Raw genomic sequence first — 18421 nt, forward strand, 5'->3', positions numbered from 1 at the left:
TGTAAGCTCTACGAAATTTTCGAAAAATGTGAACTTTCGTATTAGCGCGGTTTCGGCTACGATTTTTTTTTGTTAACTTTTGTTGGATTTGGCGTACTCAGCTGATAAGACAGTTTACAAGATTTGAAAACAAAACAAAAACGGAGCGATTGAAAATGAAAACAAACTCACATCGTTCGCAAATCAAAAGTGAAATTTTCTGTGAAAATTTGGATTAATCCAAGTGGAATCGATCGAATTGTGTGAGAAATGACAAACCGTAAGATAAGTTTGTGCTGTGCGCTCGCAGTGAATTGGTAGCTGCGTAAATAAAATGAAGTGATGGCATCGTCACAGGTGATTTTGTTCTTATTATGTGCATCGGTGTTAAGGAATCTCGCGCCGCGTCATTCACAATAATTCACAAAGTGACATCTTCCTTATACAAAATGTGTCAAAATGTGAATTATTGTGAATGACGCGGCGCGAGATTCCTAGCAACCTGTGCATCAACGCTCCTGCTGGTGTGTTGAATTGTTCAACAGTGTTATGATTTTATATCCAAAATAATGAAAAAGCATATCATACAGGACATCCTCCTCATCAAAAGCTGTTGGTAACACAATGTTTGTGGTAAGTGTCGCATTTTATTACTAGTTTTGATCTCGATTGCCGGATTTTCAACTCTTTTCATCACAGAATTCGAGGAGACATTTTCAAGAAATGCATGCTTTGATAGCATTGCTATCATCTGTTACATCCCTGCTAAAAATAATGAATTAACAGATTTGACGATCTCTTGAAAATACTTAGATCGACTGAAGTAGTATCATCCTCAAAAAAGGGACACACCATTCTTACAAATGACTTTCCGATTACTACTGCACAATGGACATAGATTGGTCCACGGTGAGGTTGAACAAAACTTAAATAGAGTCGCGACACCACCTCTGATTATTCTTCATGTTCTTATTGAGTGACTCGAGCAGTTCTCGGATCCATCCAGCCGTTTCGGAGAACCAGCACGACCGGCACTCATGGCTGTGCGACACCGACGAGTCAATTTTAATACAGATTGTTATCGCAACGGATTGAGGGACTAACTAATTCTAAGCTAATTCGTGTTTAAATGGCTCCCCTCGACAACTTGACCATACGTAGCTACAGCCAGATAGAGTCGAAAATTCGACATTTTTAAATAATGATATGTCCAAGATGAAGAGAGTTTGAAACTCTTTGAATGGAGATATTGGTAGAGGATTCCATGCTCTATTAAGCGCCGAGAATGGATTTTACATTTGTCTGAATTGTACAATATTTGAAAAAGTTTATTTTCACCATCCCGGCGAACCTTGAACTTCTCTGGAATGTACGAGTAGACCCTTCGTGCAACAAAACACGGCCTGATCAGCCTGTAGTCTAAGCGTTGTAACGATACCAAACTTGCCATACCAGCCTCACAACAAGTATCGTTACGACATTTTGTTTGCAAAAAGGTCACTCTACGAGAAAATTTTCAATTTACTTCTATCTTCAAGTGCCCATTTCTTTGGGATGAGTGGTTTACGTTATTTGAAACATTTCTTACAATGATTACGTGTATCTGGAGTCGGTTAAAGCTGATTTCGCTAGCCGTTAGAGGAAATTTACCCCAAAAATATGTGGAAATCAGCTTTAACCAACTCAAATTAACTCGTCGGTCCCACACGGCCATGAGTGCCGGTTCTCCGAAACGGCTGGATAGATCCGCGAACTGATGTGGTTCCTTGTAGTTCCTCTATTTAAGTTTTGTTCAACCCCACAATGGGTCATTCTAGTGAAAATCATCAGCTAAATTTTTGAGCAAGGCACTCGTAGCTATTCGGCCGATTCGGAGTTTTTAAGGTCAGTTCCGACTTGTACTCAGAATCGCATGGCCACATCTTTTTTTTTTCGTTTTATCAGTGCTAGCACCGCACTTCTCCCAGCATGAACACTGAGTTGACATTTTTCTCCATTTGACCAAAAATGTGCCATCATGGTTTCATGGTTAAAGATCGATTTATAGAATGTGTAGGCCTTAAACTGACATTTAAGTGGCTTTAGTGATACCTGTCACGACCAGGAGTTTGTGACTAACCTTTTAACAGCATCGCTGATTGGAGTGAAACGATTCGTTTGGTTCATAAATTCGTTACTTGTTTCTCAAATCAACTGAGAGCTTTAAAATGTCCGGTAATGTCATTGACAAAAGTAAATGACTTTCGCTATTTTGCATATGGCAACGATCAATAGATAAAAGGGACCGTTCACAGAATCTTTCGTCAATTTTTTTTGTGTATTTTTTAACTCATACAACGAAAACAAGTCATCTATCTTTACAAAAGAAACGCAGTGTCTGCTGTGATTTGATCAGCCCCCGAATATTTTCTATTTCCATGCTAAGAGCAGTGCTATGGTGCAAGCAAAGAGTTAAAAAAAGTGTCTTTCTGCAATGTAAGGGTCGTCGTATTACCCACACGCCTGTTACTGTGATAGTTAGCATGACAAAAATGAGCAGTAAGTTTCACGGTCAAGAGTTCTGTTCAAGTCGAGTCAGTATCGAAGACAAATGCCTCTGTGTGACAGAACGTTTATTTACACTTTAACGCATTGTGTGTGAAAAAAAGTCATCGTACGAATGTTAGCGATTCGGTTTGACATGGCTGTAAGTCACATATTTTGTTTAAAACATTTGGCTGTTAGAATTTAATCGAAAGAAGTAAAAACAAAATTCGCGTCACCCTTGCCGTTTGTAAAAGAGCAATCGATGCTGAAGAAATTATGATTTTTAGAGTTTCTTGGAAATGTTTTCAAAATCTTTCGACATGCTTGAAAGTGAAAGTTTCATATCAAGGACAAACCTTTTTTATCAAATTTATCTAATTTATCAAAGTTAGATTGAATTTTATATGATAATTCCTTCCGATCCTCTATCTAGCACCTAGCACCGAAGCTTACAGGCTAGATAGAGCATTGGTCCTTCTGTTTACTTTGTTGCATTTTTATTAACTTTGGCCAAGTTTTGACGCCCTCGACAAAAAGCTGTTGGTAATGCAGATTTTCATTAAAACAAAATTCGCTCAATTATTCCGCGTCCTTAAAATATGTAATTTTGTGTCCCTCAGATTGCTTTGCTCTAGGCAAGTGTCAGGATTGTCCTTGTGGAGTGACGGCACTTCCCTTACACCACCATCTTCTTCAAGATTCAGAAAGAATTTAATCATTTACTACTTTGTGCATGAAGCTCCACCGCTTCTTTATTTTCATCGTTTCATTGATGAACATCGATTAATAGATGCGACGCTATTAATATGTACTAAACGCATTAACACTAACAGAAACCGAAAGACTCATAAATTTTTGAATTTGTCATCGTGACGAGATAATTATTTCAAATTTAAAAATGAATTAGGAATTAATCGAGCTGCTCCCGAAATGTGCAACACACTCGTTGACACATTCATTATAAATGGAAAATCATCATCAAACACACACAAATCTTGGAATTAGTCGTTCCATCAGATCGTTTCATCTATTCTACCAGTTTTATCGTATATATTATGCCACTCACTGCCCATATCAAAATGAAAAATGTTTTTATTCAATCAGAAAATCAAACAAACACCAGCACAGCTCGCTTAATTGCTTCGTTCGAAACACATCATTTATGTTGTGGGAGTTGGTCGTTTAAATCTCTAAAACATAAAATTGACATTCCAACATCGGATGTACATAAAAATGTGTTTTGTTCTAGAGACGAACGACATAATCGAAATTTTGTTTTTTTAATTTAAATAAAAATGAATCTCTTACGGTTATGTCGAACAGTCATTCGTAAAATCCACTCAAGTATTTTAATTCTCTTAAATAGGTCGTCATGGTAGTGCACTAACCCTACACTGAAAATTATTTCATCGGAAATTTAGTGCACTCGATCATAATGTCGCTGATGATTTAAGAGAATGGAAGATGCTTTAAAGAAAGTCTGCAATGAGCGACTATTCACAATTTGGCGCATGCCATTACTGTCATTAGTGTGTCTTTTCTTTGGACGCACCCTCTAATCGAACCTAAAATTTAGGTCCATTTGGAAAGGGACAATTTTGAAGTTTTTGTTTAGCTGTATGCAGCGCAGACTTGCACACACTCTATACATAACGAAATGGGCATGAACGAAAATTCATTAGAAGTTTATACAGGTTATGGCCCGATGTTCTGAACAAATTATTCTACAGTTTTGCCTGAGAGGCCCTTCCTTGTAAGTATTTTCCCCAAGTGTAAATGAATGTCAACTTATCAAAAGCATTTTAATATTCATCCTCTCATCTGTGCATCAACACATTTACCAGAAATCCATTCTCAATTATATTCGCCGAGTCTACAGACCATATATAAAATCTCAACGGGGAAATTAACGTTCGTATGAACATGAAGATACAAAAAAGAATAGAAATTCCTCACTGACACACATTTCGCTGATTATGCTGAATAACATTTATGTTTTGTTTTCATCGAAAAGCTTAGATGTTTTAATAGGAACAGCATGTTACATTTGAGTTGATTCTCTGTATACCTATACATCACCTATATATGCTAAGCCACAACCAACGAACAATAAATAAATTTATTCACGAATGCGGTTGAGTGCAGAAAAAGAAATGGAAGTCGAAACAATTTCCATTATTGTGCTCTCCATCTATTCAAATTCGTCGTGATAATCGCAATCAAATGGTTAGTACACCGAGAAAAATGCAGACAAATTCAGGCAACAATCAGGTTCTCTAAAACCAGTCATTAAGTCAATGATTATTATATGGATGATAAGATAGCATAAGATGAACAGGAAAGGTGATACTTTTGAAGTACCTAAGCCACAATAGACCTGTTGAGCATACCCATATTTTATAGAGAGCTTTTACAATTGTATGAATTGATCTATTAGAACATAGGTGTCGCTAGTAGTTCATAGTTTAGAATCACGATTGTGAGGTATGTGGACTGTTTTTAGCATCTTCGCTTTTCTTATAGACCTATTACTAGTGACTAGTGTTAACTAACAGCAGAGAATGATCATTTACGATTGGGAAAAGCCCTATGAACATAAGACATTCGACCACTGTTTCGATATAGAGAAAGTCTAAATACGTCTTTCGACGTTTTGCATATAATTCAGTTCAGAAATACCATTTCTCATCAGGCCATGACGACAGTGGTGCTCGATACAATGCTCCAAGAATACTATACCGATTTGCACACGAACAAGTCTAGCGAATCATAGTCGAAATGAAATTTCAACTCATCACCAAATTTGCTAACTCGTGGCCAGTCCGCGGTTTCTTTATTAATGATTAACTATGGAGTCGAACCCGTGACATTTATTACGTGAGTCCGACGCTCTACAGATTGAGCTATCTGGATGTCTATGGATGTTATTAATACATACATAGGATGCTCACGAAGTTTAGTATAAATTGTGTAGGGCTTGGTCGCAGCTCTGCCTCTAGCAAGAACATAGAAAATATTCGGAGGCTGATGAAAACACTGCGTTTTTTTTGTGTGTAAAGATAGCTCTTATCACTCCCAATTGGACAATTGTCAATTCAGTGTTCGTGCTAAGCAGTGCTGTGGTTTGGCAAAAGCGGTGCCATTAAGGAAAAATTTTCAGGAACGGGTAAATTAGCATGTTGTGCCAAAACAACACTCTTTTTAACTCGCACACGATTTTTCGATCCCAGAATTTAGTAGAAGGAGGTGAGTTGAAAGGTGCGTTGTTTTGGTACTGTGTGCCGAATTTCCCGACACCCGACACCGAATTACTGTCGTTGATTCGATTTTTAAGTAAATTTTATGCGCACAATTCTGCTAGACCGAATGATGCAATTTTATTCAAAAGTCTTTGTGAGAAAGATGAACTAAGCTAAACAGCATTTCAATCCTCCACTACATGAAGTCCCGACCGATGCCGATATTATGCATGAACTTTTGCATACCGAGCCAGGAAACGGTGCTCCATTATTTAAAGTGCACGTCTCACCTACGAAATGGATGACTCGAATCAACGTAAAATTGGATTTTTAATTAAGGGTGACGTACCAGAAACACAGTTAAGAGCAGCACACAAGCATAACATCAAAATATAAAAACAAACCAATTTCGTATTGGAATTCATGTTCGCGCAACGATTGTTTCTTCACAACCTTTATTTTTCGTCCAACGACTGAACTCTAGTCACTCTAAACAATGTCAATGATCGAAATGAGACAATCAGCCAATTTATAGTGCCAATGAAGTGCATGGGATAACAAGTAAAGCAAGTGATTCAATTAACATGTCCGATAACGATTCATTCCATCATAACCGCAGAATAAACCTGTATCCCCTGAATTATGCAACAAGACACTTACGATATCAGTGAAACAATTAGTGTCCGTACCAGTTCAAACTGATAAGATTTAAAGCTATTAACACAGGGCGAATAGCAATAGCTAAACAGCCTCAATTCAAACAAACACACACACGCCACGTGTGTGTGTTTGTTTGAATTGAGGCTGTTTAGCAACAGCATTACCAGAAGACTATTGGCACAGTGTGCGAATGGCCAAAAGGTCTGTAAAGAGCCTATTTGCACATTGCGAAGTTAAGATTTTTATATCAGTTATTTCCGGGTGCTCATGAAGTTTAACATTGACCACGAAAATGAAATTTAAATCAATAATTCAAACGATCCAACTTACATCGGAAAACTGTCAATCAAGGGACCTCACCCACCCTAATAGTAGGACCTAGTATTGTGGACAATAGATTCATAGAAACAGGAGGCAAATAGTAACCATTGGTATTTATGTAGGACCGGGGAGGAACAGTGTCTTTTCAGCTTTCCACATTCGGTTTCGTCCATTGGCATGCATATGCCTCATATGACAGACTTCCAAGAAGAGGGTTCGAATCTTGTGTTGTTTTCTTTTTCATCGGAGCCGCGTGTTACAGTGGACGTCATTTAAATTTAGATGGGAATTGGCTTCAGCTGTCTTTAAGCTGGTCCACTCACACAAAGAAAATTACTTATACTTGTTTATACGGGTGGAATAGTTGCACGCACGCGCGTGGTAATGGTAAACCAGCATAAAGACGTATAAGCAGTTTTGTTTGTATGACTGACCAGCTGAAAATTGGCTGAAGCAAATTCATGCCAAAATTTCACTGACGTCCACTGTATACGTCTGACATGTAAAACTCATTGTCTTTCTCTCAGTGTACCGAACAATCTCTGACACGGCCAATATTATGCTATGAATTTTAATGTAACCTTCTTTTGCCATAAAATCTTGTGAGTATGTTGTGATGCATACAGCACAACGCAGAACCATATGGGAAAACATAATCGTGTTGTTTTGCTTTAAAAGACGTTTTCACGGCTAGAGGTAATGGGCATGTGTGTAGTAATATGTATCTGTTCGTATATTTAGTTAAATACTGGTAGTTATATACAGTCCTACACGTTCAACGTGTGTAAATGTTTTGATGATCTGCTAAACTATTTTTATATTAAACTTTAGGTTTTGGTAAAGGTGTGTCAATGTCAATAGGTATATGAATGTGTACACAAATAAAAACCGACTGGCTCCGAATCACTCTATTAAGATCAATCGAATAATGAAATTGGAGGGAAAAGAGTTGATGAATTGAGGTAAATTTTGTGTATTCAATGGTAGAAAGTAGAGAGATTTTGAATGGAGACAGTTCTGTCGGTAACATCAGTCTGTGTACATTTATTGGCACGTTTTATGAGGATCATTTTGTGGGATAAAATGGTATATGCAACAATCTGAGCAACATTTCTGAGTCGGCATTTTTTTGGGCAACTTTTAGCTGATAGAGCTATCTTCTTCTGACTAATACTTTTGAAACAATTTTTTTTGGAGTCACATACGTAAGGGGGGATCATGTCCGGAGCGATAGCGGAGGACTTGACTCAGTCTAACTTCCAAAAAAAGAACGAAGAAAATTTTTTGAGACGCGGCAACTATATATAGCCGAACATTTCAGTTTCTACCCTTTGGTTTATATCACCACAAAACATATTCTCGCTTCAAATACGAGCAAAACGAGCTATCACTCGACTATGTAGGTTTAAAATTGCCGGAGATACATCGTTTTGAAATTGGTCACTTTTCATACAAAATACACCAAATTGACTTTTCCCAAACAATCAAAATCTTTCAACTTACTCTGTATGTTTCTATCTATCTATCTATCTATCTATCTATCTATCTATCTATCTATCGACGGACGATCTCGGAAACTAGTCAGCCAATCTCCATGAAATTTTGCAGGAACCTCAGGGTGGGTATAAAAATGAAATTGTGATACGCCATTACCCTAGGAAAAAGAATTTTGTTTTGTTGGCCTCGAAGTGGTTTCTGAGTGTGGTTTTCGAGGGTCGGGAACGCGTTTTCGGCTGTAGCTTAGCTGTATTGAAACCTACAGAGGCGTGCGACCCATCAAATGAAAGGTATTCGTAACACGATTCGAACAAAAAAAAAATTAAAAAATCGGGGCAGATTCGTTTGAGCTAGAGTGATTAGAGTGACCAAATTTTGAACTACTCGAGCGTAGGATGAAACGACTAATATTTTTGCGATTATGAGAGATAGAGAGTTACTTTCTTCGGCAAAGTCTCAGAGTTTTACGAGTAGAACAGAGGGGCATATGTGAAAAATGTCGAAAGTTGGAAATGGGTGGGTCAATTGGGGCTTTAGAGATGTTTCTTGAATGGTGGCAGATAGAGAATTACTTTCTTCGTCAAATTTTCGAATCTCGTCCGATTTTCGATTTTCGTCAAATTTTCGATTTTCGTCAAATTTTCGAATTTCGTCAAATTTTCGATTTTCGTCAAATTTTCGATTTTCGTCAAATTTTCGATTTTCGTCAAATTTTCGATTTTCGTCCAATTTTCGAATTTCATCAAATTTTCGATTTTCGTCAAATTTTCAAATTTCGCCAAATTTCCGAATTTCTGTTATAAACTGTTATAAAAAGCAGTGTTCTAAAACTTCTAAAACGACTGATATCCCAACAAAAATCTCTTAGAGAAAAGTGTGACGCAGTCTTTAAAGTACAATTTCTAAAATGAATGATATCGCTAGAGTTGACGCTTTCAGCTTCGTTACGCAAAAATTAAATTTTACACCCAATTTTAGTTCAAACAAGCTGGCTTAGTTTTTCTCATCATCTGCCAAATAATTTTTACCAAAAAAAAATTTGACTGGAAACAACCAAAAATTTACCAAAAAAATATGCGTCGCAAAGTGGCAAATCTTCAGGAACAGACCAGCAAGAAAATTTATCTGCCACATGCGACGCAGATTTTTTTGGTAAAATTTTGGTTGTTTTCAGTCAAATTTTTTTTGGTAAAAATTATTGGCATATGATGAGAAAAACTAAGCCGGCTTGTTTGAACTAAAATTGGGTGTAAAATTTAATTTTTGCGTAACGAAGCTGAAAGCGTCAACTCTAGCGATATCATTTATTTTAGAAAGTGTACTTCAAAGACTGCGTCACACTTTTCTCGAAGAGATTTTTGTTGGGATCGAAGTTTTGACCAATTCACAGATTTTTTTAGAAAATAAATTTTGTTTACAAAGTACGACCCTAAATCGACCCAATTTTGTCAGCCGCCAAAAATGTGCCGGAGGCCGTTTTCGATGTCGATGAAAATAAGTATGTGTAAGGTGCTCTGCAGCAAGAACTAAATGGGTATCGACAATTCTGATCAAAATAATTTCTAGAAACAGTGTAAAATCAAAAATATAGGACCGCCATTTTGTAATTTCCTTACGGGCGGCTGTACGTTTCGACGTTTAGACGAACTTATAAAAAGAACAGTGCATTTTAGAGACATACCGTGGAACAATTTTTTGTTTAGAATAATGTTTTACGTCGATTAAAAATAACTTATAAAAACTTCAATCCCCCATTGGAAATATACTCTCGGCAACACGTCCAGCCGCTCCTAGTTCAGCCCCTTGTGTTGGCTGATTATTGTTCAAAGTTATATTCCTTAAATGTTGACTATGCCTCACTGTTTATCCCAGCAGGGAGGGACTGTGGTAAAGGAAGTTGTAAAATCTCAGTTTCAGGAATCGTGAAAATCTTAGCTTATATCTCAACACTCACATAACGGCTTAAAGCCCGCCAACAGCATTCGAATGGCACTGACTCCCCATTGAAACTACCTGATGGTCCCCTATTTCATGAATTTATTCGGAATTGACGCGGTGAGGTAACCATAATATCTAGAGGAATTGTCCAGTTGTTAAAAAAGTCCTGCACCGACGTAATTCTGTTTCATAACCCCATGGTACCCAGATGTTTAGGGATGCTAGGAGATGTTATTTTTCCGGTAAATTTCCGAGAATCATCTAAATCTAATCTCGGTGATTCATTGGAATTAGGAAAAAAGTTGTTCCACGACAGGCTTTCAAGCTTAGAGTAATTATACCTAGAGAGGAAATTCGCACTACGAAAAGCGGTCCCGACATCAATGTGTATGAGATACATTTACGTAATGATTTACGTAGAGCTTCTACCAATACACTCACTTTTGAGATTTCTGCGATTTCTGTCAAAATATTTATTGACGTTGTTCATCGAAACAGTCGTATGCGTTGAATGTTATTTATTTTTAAATTTCATCAGTGAAACCTACAAAAAATAAATAAAATTGCGATGGTCCATTCCTGTTCTATTAAAGGGTGTATGTCCCGAAGTAATGCGAAGTAGAAAACATACTTAGTAATTGATGTGCACATAACCACATTCTTGCATGTTGTCTCCCCAGCTTTTTTTGACATAGTTTTCCGTCTGATCAAACCGATTGCAATAAATGGAAATAAATAATTCTTCAATCAAACAATCAGCAATGTTATGTGTACAAACACACCAGAGTATGTGAAAATCACTTCATGGAAAGTGACATCAATAGAAATAATCACAGATCCACGTGTTGGATGTGGTTGCGTTTTGTCTCAATGTTTTGTCTTTACTAGCAATAGGTCGGATCTTCAGAATAAATAAATTAATTCAACTATCAGTCAATTGTTTATTCGAGGGACATTGCAAAAATGACTTTTGTTAAAAAATAATACAAAAAAATTCCGACAGAATCTGTTAGCTTGTCTTGTATACCAAATTTCCAAGCGAATTTGAGATATTGGGGGATCGTAATTTAAATTAAACGCCATTGTTCTTAATCACAGAAAATGACAGTCCAGCTATATCACTTATCTTTGTATCAAAATTTTCACAAGAAAAAATTTAAAAAAAAATTATTGGTAACTTAATTCAAATTTTATGCGCCGAAATTTGCCCTCTTAATTAAGAGGGCAAACACATACTACCAAACATTTCGTATTTGATGTTGGGACCACATATTTTACGTAATTTTGTTCGAAATTTCCTCTCTAGTTATAATTACTCTAAGCTTTCAAGTAAGAAAAGATTTTTTGTTAAAATGTTCTGGAGATTTCCGACTTTTCCACTCGATTTTCCATTTTCCATACAAAATGAGTTTTTCATTCTAAATAACACAAAGAAAAAAAAATCTGAAAGACGTTTGCTATGGGCCTGACACAAGGGATTGAGCAACTTTATGACAAGACTGTTTTTCTGACGATTTTTAGTGACCATATTTTGCGCAAAATTTAGAAATTTTGATCAACTTTTCGACTAATATTCCACTAATATTTTCTCATAGAAATGTTGCAAGCGCCACACTTGGAAAATAACTTTTTTTTACCTCGGTCTAAGCTACAGTCTCATGGCTCTATGTTCGATTGATCTATTTATCAAGTTGCTTCACAATGTCAATCAATAAAGTAAATCACATAAAATCCATCAACCGTTCACAGAAACGGAAATCTGTCTCTATTTCAAATTTGATTAATTTCTGACGACACATAATGCTCTTCCACATATATATCTAATGCCCGTTCACTCATAATGTTGAATCTCTGAATGTTATCGATACGTTAATTTCTTAATGGAATTTCGAGATGATGATGCGAGACACAGAGTTTTATTAATTGATGTGATGTCGTAAAAGGATGTTTGCTCTGTTTAATATTATAAATTTAATAGTAAATGCTATAAACTGTGCCCGTAAAATGTTAAACTAGTGTGGTGGACACGGTTGACTTGGCGGATAATTGCAGATAGAAATTTTAATTCGATTGATTTGGTTCGTTTCTTTTCAATTTTTTTTAAATACAAAAAAAGTTCTTGAAGGCCCACCTTCTCAAAAAATGGTTTGATCTACCCCTAATGTTATACTCAAAAAAAATTTCTTCGTTCTTTTTTGGAAGTTAGACTACGTCAAGTCCTCCGCTATCGCTCCGGACATGATAGCCACAATAGGTGTAGTCCACACAATTTTGTGAAACATCAGTCCAAAAACTTAAAATTTAATTTCTGAATCGATCCAAATCAACCTTTTTATTCAAACTCTTTTCGACCGATTAAGATCTAGTCCTGCCACCATTATCACTCTGGTCATTGAAGAGATTGTATTGTCCGACCTAATTACTGCGATCCAACCTGAAAACTTCCATTTCTTTGCTACCGTTCAATGTAGTTTTATAGCTGTGGGAGAATGTGGTCGGATGATTTCAACACTTGCGTCAAAAACAAACCTTTTTGTTCCTTGTGTTTCATTCAGGCTGTACTGGCCAAGAAGTCACTTTTCGAACGAAACATAACAACAAAATTGAATTGAACGCATCTCATTTTTCCCAAGGCTCTGAAAGAACATGTTAAGACACTTAGGAAAGTATCTGTGTTTCCCCGTCTTCGCGATCAACTCAGACGTGTCTCAACCTGGTCCTTTCAGAATCTTGATTTTTCCGACATTTCGTGAACGAAATCTGAGCAATACACTGAAAAGTGACACAACTGGGACGGAAAGCGGGAAAAAAAAGGCAGAGAAGAAGTTGTTGTCTTGGCTCTCTATCTGGTGAGAGAGTGTAACGTTTTTGGTCCGCCCGAATTTGTTTTATGTCGGCGCTAAACGTTCCTGCATCTCGTCGATTTATTGATTTGTTCTTCCTTTGAATCAATGAGCAACAGCCTGATATGACTGACGCTGTAACGTTTATAACTCTCATCAACGGTATGTTACTGTTGACACACACGACTGCAATAAATCTAAAATTGGCTCCATTTTATTTACCAATTTCAGTAATGTAGTAACTTGCTCCACATTCCATAATCGTATTTCAGCGTTCATCGGTCGGTGTGTTGTTTTTATTAACGATGACGAAATAAAGAAAACAAAAATCGCGATCGCCTATTGTATACACCCATTCTATAGCAGCAGCAACAACAACCATCTCGAAACGAGTATCTTCATTCCGTAACATAACATTTAATCCGATGACTATTTATTGATCGTGTTAGCTAAATGAAATGAAATTCGATGTGGAATGTAGGGATGGAAATTTATGGAGTGAAATTTGTAAATACCATGCACATCATACACGAAGAGAATCTGTGTGTAATTGGTGCTGAATTTGTAATAGATAGATGGATGATTAAATCGAAGAGAATTGAGTTCGTAACCTGTAATGAAGCTCATAGTCAATGGTGTACTGTACGTTCAACAGCTTTTGTCCCACTGTTAGGAAATCCTGAGAACCGACAATTTCAATACAATTCATCACTGCATGAGAGGCGTATTATTGTAGAATCTTCAACATCGCTAGCTACCAGCTAGCTTTTAACTTATGGTTTTTGGGGTTTCTCGGCTGAGAAATAAAAGACTTCAATTCGGGCGTGTTGCCCTTTCAACGTTATCTTCTATTCTGTCTCTCAATTCTTTTTCTTACACAAATCAGTGCCAATTCGATTTTCTCTTTAATTTCCACGACGACTATGATTTGTAACTATTACCGAGTAGAAACTACTGTTCGAGATCCAACATCCTCCCACTATTTTTACGATAGTAAAAATTCCGAAAATCTCGAACGGTTCTCAATTCGTTCTAGCTGCTTTATCGACGACCAATTGTCCAGTGTCTCTATCGACGACCATTTGTCCAATGTCACTATCGAAGACCAATTGTCCAGTGTCTCTGTCGACGACCAATTTTCTCGGCGATCGATCTTTATATCAAATTGTGTCAATGACATTCCTGCTCCCACATTTCGTTTCTGCCAATGACCAATTCTGTACGCACCATTCGATGTCAAATTCGCTAACTCAATGACGCCTTCATGTACAGTTCGAATTGTGTCAACGGCCTTCTTGCCCCCACATCTCGTGATTCCCACAACTCTGTGAGTTGCAATGAATTTCTTCTTCTCTCTGCAACGACTACCAATTGTCCAATGTCTGTATAGACGATCAACTGTCCAGAGTCTGTGTATCGACTAATTCTCCAATGTCTATACGACGACGAATTGTCCCAGGGTCTATACCACAACCATTGATAAAACAGTTGCGATTGCAAATCCAATGAATTTCTGTTTTTTCCAACAACAACTCCTCGTTAACGTTTGTAACGATCGGAACGACGGCTAAACGATCGTTCAATCGAAATTTCGTCTATATCGCCCCATAAGTCAACCAGGGGGCGCCAAATGTTGAATCTTCAACAGACGATCTGGCTACCAGTCAGATCTTAATAATTCGTAACTATTACCGAGTAGAAACTACTGTTCGAGATCCAAAAATTATAGCTCGTGCATATGTGTATGTATAGTAACGTTGATATCGCATATAGAATGAACAGCATGAATCGGATTGAAACTGTCCTATAATTCTCTTCCTATATTGAACATAGATTTTTGCTGAAAGTTGACCTGGTTCCGTCGGAACAATTTTCTAGCCACGGTTTCGTTATATACCCATACAACCCTTGACCTTAAATAGTCTAAAATCGCAGTCGTTGAATTTTAATATTTGTTTATTGGCTATTGTTCGAAAATATCAATAAGTACGTTTCAGCAAAAGGCCGGAAATTTTGATGAACTTCAACAGGTGATGTCTCTGTTGCGACGGAGCCTGGTCCACTATCGAAAAAATCCCTAACAGAGCTTTTTGTCCAATTCATATTTAGCAAGCCCTGATTTGTAAGCTCGCAAACAGTGGACATTTAATTGCAACGATGTGAATTAATACCTTGTTAACTCAATATGAATTGCATTAACAGGTTATGGGCCCACGAATAATTACTGAGAGTTAGACAATCTTCAACGGTAAAATTTCATCGATTCTCACTGGTGTACGTTTTTCTATTAAACTCATCAATACACAAAACAAAATCATCATAATCGACCAAATGGTTCGTGATATTCGTTTGTATGATATAAACACTGTAATGTGAACGTCAACAACACCAACTCTCAGAAAATAAGCGAAGAAAAACACTATACGCAAACCGAAAAACGTGCGCTGTAAACAGTTTTAAATTCGATGCGGAATAGTTAAGTCGCAGTATAATCAAAAGCGCGGGTTCGGTTAAAAAAAAAATTAAATTATTTTTTTCCGATTTTTGTCGATACATATTGTGTGTCTGTTTTGTTGAGCGCGTCGTCACCGTCTCCGGTGTATATTGTTACGTTTTCGGTATATTGAATGTGGGAATCGTGTTCAAATTATATAGACCGTGTCAACAAGAAGGTGTGATAAATCAGAAGAATCAAAGAAGAATAGAACAAAACTAACGAGGACGTTGAAAGCTATAAACGGATATAATATAAAGAGAACGGATATTAAGAAAGGTAATAACAATCAGCACGAGCTTTCGGAAATTTCCCTTTTTGTATATTACATTCGTGTTCGCATTTAGTCAGTGTAAATGTCAGGAGGAACTACGTCGTAGGTTCAACTTTATTCTGGAACATTGAAAACTCTCCAAATCGTTCTACTCCAGTTACTTAAAGTAATTTGCTCGGCTTAGTTGTATACGTATGTATCGACGACTCGAATATGTTCTCTCTTGTGACTTCCACTCACAATTTAGTACGAGTGTTCCGATTACTTTTTATCGAACAAAAAACTATCTTGTCCGTGTTCTGTGTGGTAATTTAAGTTGTTTTTCGCAAATTAAAATTCATAAACATCACAAATTGCAGTGGTATATGTGTGTGTGAGTGTTTGTTGAGAGTATGGAAGTGAGTGATGTAATTACTCTCTGTGTACGGTGCGAAATTTATATACACAATCGAATTACATAATAAAATTTACGAAAAAAAAGTCAATTGAAATGAAGATTTTGTTTTTTTTTCGTTTTCAATTGACCGAAACAAGCTCTGCGTGAATGCAAAACAATTGATTTTTATTGACTTGTGGGATGGGGACATGCACAAGTTGTGTAGCTTTTATCTCGTTCGTCTCAGAAACATCAGCTTAGAGATCAATTTGTTTTTCATTGAGAACATACCACCTGTACCAAAATCTATTAACGTGACCTTGTCAGTTTTTCAAAACGATTTTTTCTGTTTTCGAAAGGATAGGGGACCACTTCCAGTGATTTTTTAAAATTGGAGTTTCTGTGGAGTTCTAAAAATATAGACAACGGCCTGTGTTACGAAGACGAAGCCACAGCACCTTTTCAATCAGAGTATATAAACAGTGAAGCTAATACAGACTTTAGGCGGATCAAAGAATTTACATGGTTCTGAAAGAACAGGCTGTATACTTTGGGGAGGTCACGCAGACCGCCATTTTATTAGATACGCGGGAACACACCACTTCTGATGACTTTACATATACAAAAAATTCACCACATCATCAAGACGACGAAAATCGTCACGGGAGTTGAATTTTTGTATGAAATCGGCCATTTTATCATCAACTGTGGTGTGTAGCCCGCGTATCTGTATCTGCGTGACCTCCCCAAAGTATACAGCCTTGAGAGCAACTCTGAGTTGATCACGAAGTCGGTAACAAGGCTGTATACTTTGGGGAGGTCACGCAGATACAGACACGCGGGCTACACACCACAGTTGATGATAAAATGGCCGATTTCATACAAAAATTCAACTCCCGTGACGATTTTCGTCGTCTTGATGATGTAGTGAATTTTTTGTATATGTAAAGTCATCAGAAGTGGTGTGTTCCCGCGTATCTAATAAAATGGCGGTCTGCGTGACCTCCCCAAAGTATACAGCCTTGGTCGGTAACACACAAATTGCGTCAACGGCTACGACGTTTATATGAAAAATTCCGAATTTTCCTTAAAAAAAATCTCTTGAGTTGATTTCACAAACAAACTGTACTGAGTGCGTTTATCAATTTCGGTGTCACCCACCTTCGTGGCTGTCTTAACCTCTCCTTTCAGAGCCTTGAGAAATTACCGATATCGACTTTCAGGTGAATTCATTTTTGCAATGTTGCCATCACCATATTTCCCTGTTACTAATGTTGTTGCACCTGTTAGATTTATCAGTTTGGGACGATCATTTAGATCTCGAAACACAGATCTGTTGATCCTTTGTTTCCATTCCCGGTCATCATGTAAATCATGGTAGCCTTCCTGTTGCCGATAGGAACCTGTCTAAGATGTCAGGTCCTATTGCAGCAATTTCCGAAGGAACCACCTCGTAGTCTCCGAGCATCCTGCGTCTTAGTTGAAGAAATTTGGGGCAGTCACATATCAAGTGTGCACCCGTTTCTTCTTCTAGATCGCAGGAACATCTCGGAGTGTCCGAAAGCCTCAACTTATTCATGTGCCGATTCAGCCCGCAATGTCCTGTAATCGTGTTGCACCTGTTAAGTTTGTATGGAGTTTGCAACTTGACGAAACTAAATTCACCTGAAAGGAGATATATTCGTGCGAAACCAATGAATGTATAAACCAGGTATGGTCTGTTCATACACATCGGAGGACATAGCGATTTCATATAAACAAACTCACCTCTCATGAGGTAATACAACGCTTGACATTCGACCATACCTTGACGTTCATTGTGCGAAACTGCGATTTTGTATTACTTTCAGTTTCAGTGTTTAAATACTTTGCTTCTCAATCGGACACTACTGGGACACTTGGCTTCTTGCACGACAATCCAATTTGACCAAGTTTTTTGTTTTTGTCAAGCTAGATTCTTTATATAAAACAACCAACTGTCCGGGAAGTTGACAGCTCGCGAACGGATCACATAATATCCATTTACCCTTTCCTTTTCTTCATTCTTGTTGTGCAGTTTCCCAACCTGTCAAATGAATAATTGTTGACGTTCCAATTAACATAGGCGGAACGTATTAAATACCTTAAACTTACGAGATCGGAAATAAGACTCCATACCTTTAGACGTCTTGAACTGCAAGATGAGGATCTACCATCATTAGATGGCAAGTGCCTTAACGACTTCTTATATCGAAAACAGGGAAATTTCCTTATAGAACTAGCCGTTGGCATTCC

General features: G+C 37.3%; 1 protein-coding gene across 3 annotated transcripts in view; it reads left to right on the forward strand.

Moving 5' to 3' along the window:
* The first annotated feature begins 528 nt into the window (after nt 1-528).
* LOC119082156 overlaps nt 529-18421 on the forward strand; it is a 36152-nt gene continuing 18259 nt past the window's right edge. Inside the window, exon 1 of one of the 3 annotated variants that reach the window (XM_037191560.1) lies at nt 529-612. The gene's annotated coding sequence lies outside the window, so the exon portion shown is untranslated. Of the gene's footprint in view, nt 613-15442; nt 15777-15861; nt 15964-18421 lie in introns of those variants that run through there. The other 2 variants (XM_037191559.1, XM_037191561.1) reach the window with 2 other exon arrangements.

Source organism: Bradysia coprophila, unplaced genomic scaffold (assembly GCF_014529535.1).
Source record: "Bradysia coprophila strain Holo2 unplaced genomic scaffold, BU_Bcop_v1 contig_390, whole genome shotgun sequence".
In the NCBI taxonomy this organism is placed as follows: domain Eukaryota; kingdom Metazoa; phylum Arthropoda; class Insecta; order Diptera; family Sciaridae; genus Bradysia; species Bradysia coprophila.